Source organism: Pseudophryne corroboree, chromosome 1 (assembly GCF_028390025.1).
Source record: "Pseudophryne corroboree isolate aPseCor3 chromosome 1, aPseCor3.hap2, whole genome shotgun sequence".
NCBI classification, from domain to species: domain Eukaryota; kingdom Metazoa; phylum Chordata; class Amphibia; order Anura; family Myobatrachidae; genus Pseudophryne; species Pseudophryne corroboree.
This window is the reverse complement of record NC_086444.1, coordinates 637,689,126-637,694,118: the sequence shown is the minus strand read 5'-3', so window position 1 is coordinate 637,694,118 and position 4,993 is coordinate 637,689,126. Positions and strand designations below refer to the sequence as shown.

The window sequence follows — 4,993 nt, the reverse complement described above, 5'->3', positions numbered from 1 at the left end:
CCAGGTGCTGCTGATCACACACCTGGGAGTCTGCTACTGCTTCTAAAACCTGGTCTGGATCCTCCACATTACTTTCAGATGAAAATCTGCTGTCTCTGCCACACAACGTTCAGGTTTAATCACAATGCATTATCAGGATACACATGACTTACAGAATTATATAGATAGCACTCTCAGCCGCTCTACAGGTACCGGAGCCCACAATAAATTGGCAGCGCTCCAGCTAATAGGAGGAATCCAAGTTCTCACTGAGTAAGTAGGGTGCTAAAAGGTCCAAAATCTGTGATGAAAGTAGACAGATATAAAGATAGGAGTAGACAGGAAGAAGGCCAAAGTAAGAAGATCTAGAGTAGTATTCTCCTGAATGGAATGCCCACAGTACTTACTCTTCTTCCATCCTCCATAAGGACTTGCCCATAGCCAAACCATCCTGAATACGCCCGATCTTGTCAGATCTCGGAAGCTAAGCAGGAAAGGCCTGGTCAGTACTTGGATGGGAGACCACCTGGAAATACCAGGCACTGTGGGCATTCCATTTAGGAGAATACTACTACGGATCCAGGGGTATAAATTAATCTCAGTCGCCCGGAGGCAAGTTGGAGTTTGGTGTCCTCTTCTCCCTTAAAAAAGAAAAGAAAAAACAAATACGAGGTGACATATAACAGTAAAGTAGTGGAGAGTGGAAAAAGAGGGTTGGCGCTGAGAGTGAGAGAAAATATTGATACTTATCTAGATAACGGGGTATGTTGACTTTATGGTGTCTCTTCTTTCCCCTTTATATTCTTAATAATATTCCTCCATAGAATTTCAGACGATGCATGAAAAATAAGGATTGCAATGATTGTAGATCATATATTGAACCCAAATTACAGATGAATTACTCTTATCTGGTTATTCCTATATGTAGTTTATCTTAATAGATGTACCTAGCTTACATAATAAAAGATATAATGAAGCCCATAAAGGTTTCTTTTCAGAAGACTTAGGAGCCACACTTATTCCGATAGGATATTCACATGAGGTGAACGCGTACCTCAACTTACACAGTAGGAATTGGAGGCAGACATATCATGGTATCTTTTTAAGACAAGACCATGTCCCAATAAAGTACAAAAGAACAGTGCACGAGGTTGATTCCTACAGTGCGTACCTAACTTACACTGGTTAGGTGTAATATCCTCATATAAAGGTATCTTTAAAGTACAGAAGGGCGTACCAGTACTCACGATGTTCTTATATATTCCAGTCACATCAAGGTATCTTTGTCTTTTTATCAAGAAGATGGAGGCTCATTTGAAAAGTATAACAAATTTTAATAAAAAAATCTTATAAAAGAATTAAAAAAATTAATGAATAAAACATTGATTGCCGGAAAGCACCGCCCGTGTTTGGGATTGGGAGGACCAATATTCAGTCTACAAGAACCGGCACCTATAGGCTAAATACAGTAAAAAAAACGATGGCCGTACCTTTCTCCCAAAGACGAGCGGTGTGTTATCCAACATGCAATGGTCCTCAGCCAACGCGTTTCGAGTTTGCCACTCTTTATCAAGGCTGATAGAGGACTGTGGAAGGAATGTATTTATGTTAGAAATCCGGAAATTGGAGCAGATGACATCACTTCCGGTTCCGGTAGTTCTCAGGAAGTGTGTGCATAGGAATATAACTTTTACTTTTTATATTTATATTATTAACACGTTGGTGATATAGTGGTGTTAATAATGCTGTAGTTGACTGTGTTAGTGACTACTTGGTCCTAAAAGAAAACCGAAATTGTATTGCTGAAAACGCTGCAACCGGAAGTGACGATGCGGGATGTCTGGGTAATGTAGTTTTAAACCAAAAACGGAAGTCCCGTCTATTATATAGCGGTTCTGATGTCCTTTTGTCATACGTCTATAATGATTACTAGTAATAAGTAAAGTCTAACAGATGGGCTTCTGGAAGATAAGATTATTAATTAAATAAGGCACCAAATCTATTTCTTAAAAAAAGCCGGAACCGGAAGTGACGGTCCGGGATATCTGGGTAATGTAGTCTTGTGCCAGAACATGGAAGTCTCGTCTTTTATATAACAGTTCAAGAGTCCTTTTCTTACAGATCCATATTGGCATGTTGTTAATAGGTAGATTTTAGCATTTAAGCATAAAGATGAGATTATTAGAAGATTTCAGGCACCCAATCTCTTTCTAAAAATGCCGTGACCGGAAGTGACGATTCGGGGTTCTTGGGACATGTAGTTTTCATGGTGTCCATCCTATAGTGTGGAAATGGAATAATTTCTGGGAGTGATGGCAGATGTTGGTAGTTTTTCCTTGCAGCATTCCAAGATGAAATAAATTCTCCCATGTGGTTTTATGTGGAAAAACACCAAATGAAGAGATTTTTCCACTATATTTATTACTAGAAAAATAATGACAAAAAATGAATATTAATAAACTTTAAGCTTTCTTATTATGCATTAAGGATGTGTAGAAGATCAGAGTTTTGTGTTATCAAGAGAGAGAATGAAAACCTCCTCTTTAAAGGACAGAAACACCATATTAGAAAGGAGAGCCAGTGTGCGGAATCACCTCAGAAAGATTTTTTTATTAGAATATCTATTGGTGTGCATGCATGTAAAAAGCCAGAAAGAATTTTCACTATCACCAAGATGGAAGTGGGAGATAACTTTTTATAAAAACCACTTAAGTTCAAAGTCCTGGTTGTGTCCTCTTGGACTAAGTGTTTTCAGGTCAATGATAGTCCGCATTTCTGTTTTTGCTAGTCTACTTTTTATATTTTTGTCTTTCCATGTTGCTTTTATATGTTTCAGACCAATAAAAATTTTTATCTGATTGATGGAACAGTTGTGATCAGTTTTAAAATGGTTTGAAAGATGGTGCGTTGGGAGTCCTTTTTTAATATTCCTTAGATGTTCTGAAATTCTTACTTTTAATGGTCTGGTGGTTCTCCCTATGTATGATAGACCACAAGAACATTCTATTGCGTAAACAACATTTGGAGTACTGCGGGTGATAAAATCTCTGATTTTCATGGTTTTGTTATTGATTTTGATCTCTGTATATTTTGAATTGGAGTCTTTGATGTTTCGACAGCCTATGCAAATTCCGCACCTGTGGAATCCCTTTGTTCTGATTAGGTTTCTTGATGGTTGAGGAAGGGCACTCTTCACTAAGAGATCCTTCAAATTTTTGGCTTTACGGTATACGAAAGATGGTTTATCGGGAAGTATTTTGTTTAGGACAGGATCACATTGCAAGAGATGCCAGTTCTTCCGAAATATTCTCTCAAGTTGTTTATGTTGGGCGTCATATTTGGTAATGAATGCCCATTTGGAGTGGTCCGTGTTCTTTTTTCCTGTTTCTTTATCTTTTGGTTGAAGAATAATATCTCTTTCCTTTATTTTTATTTCTTCTATTGTTTTGTCCATTTTGTCTCTGTAACCTTTTTCTATGAAGCCTTTTTTCATTTGTTGGGTCTGTTCGTTGCAGATTTCTTTCCTACTGCAATTCCGTTTTACCCGAAGAAATTGGCTCTTGGGTACTCCTTTGAGCCAAGTGATATGATGTTGATTGTCTGTGGGTATGTATGTATTTGCATCTGCCGGTTTGTGAAAAGTTTTTGTTTGTATATTATTATCCTCTATGTAGATAGTTAGATCTAAAAAGTTAATTTGGACCTTGCTGTAAGATAGTGTAAAATTAATATTATAATCATTGTGATTTATAGAATTAAAGTATTCTAATAGTGAATCCTCACTTCCTTCCCACAATAGTAAGACGTCGTCTATATATCTCTGCCACTTGATTAATTGGGAGCCCCAAGCAACGCTGCTGTAGATGTTTTTTTCTTCCCAGTAGTTCATAAATAGATTAGCGTAGCTTGGGGCAAATTTTGTTCCCATTGCCGTTCCTGTGCGTTGTATGTAGAAGTCTCCATTGAAAAAGAAATAATTATTTTCCAAGATGAATTTTATAGCATCAATGATAAAGGCCTTCTTTTCGACAGTATAGCTTGATTTATTTAGGGACCATTCGATAGCTTTGATTCCTTTGGTGTGCTCGATGCAGGTGTAAAGTGATGTTACATCAGCTGATGCAAGAGTATTCCATTCAAAGCTTTGTAGTTTAAGAAGAGTATCACCAGTGTCCTTTAAATATGATTTACTCTCTACAACCAAAGGTTGTAGGAGAGAGTCTATGAGTGATGACAGATTGGATGTGAGGCTGTTGGTTTCCGGCAATGATCGGCCTCCCAGGTGGATTGGTGAGGCTCTTATGAATCTTAGGTAGAATATATATACTTGGAGTGTTGGAATTTGAAAGATCCACAAAGTCATGTTCATCTTTGTTGATTCCTCCTTTGTCCAGGTGTTCTTGAATCATTTTATCAAATTTTTCTATGATCTTATTGCTAGGGTCACCTTTCAATTTACTATAAGTTGATGAGTCAGCCAATTGCCTGTAAACTTCTTTAGTGTAATCTTCTTTGTCAAGGATGGCAATCCCGCCACCCTTGTCACATGGCTTGATTACTATTGTTTCATCCTTGGCCAGATTTTGAATCACATCTCTATGTTTCTTGGTTAGATTCGATTTTATCTTAGGTTTTCTCATATGTTCCATTTCTTCTAACACTATCTTCGTAAAGGTGTCTATAAAATTCCCCTTAATATATGTAGGGTAAAAGGTGGATTTCTTCTTTTTCTTCTTCTTCTTGGAGTCTTCTTCTTGGTTGTGATTTTCACTTCCATGTTCTTCGTTTGGCATGGTATTATTTTCGGCTTTGCTTGCAAAAAAAAATTTTTAGGGTAATTTTGCTGACAAATTTTTGAATATCGACAAATTTGTCGAATTCTTCCATATGTGATGTCGGTGCATATTTGAGACCCTTATTGAGTATTTTTTCTTCTTCTGCCGTTAGAATTCTGTGACTCAGATTGTGAATTAAATTTTTGTTTTCTAAAGAGTGATGGTCCACAGTTGGATGT

The 4,993-nt window shown here is 37.2% G+C and overlaps 1 pseudogene; it reads left to right on the top strand.

The window, feature by feature from the left end:
* The first annotated feature begins 412 nt into the window (after positions 1–412).
* On the top strand, positions 413–530 carry LOC134933809 (5S ribosomal RNA; annotated as a pseudogene).
* The last annotated feature ends 4,463 nt before the right edge of the window (positions 531–4,993 follow it).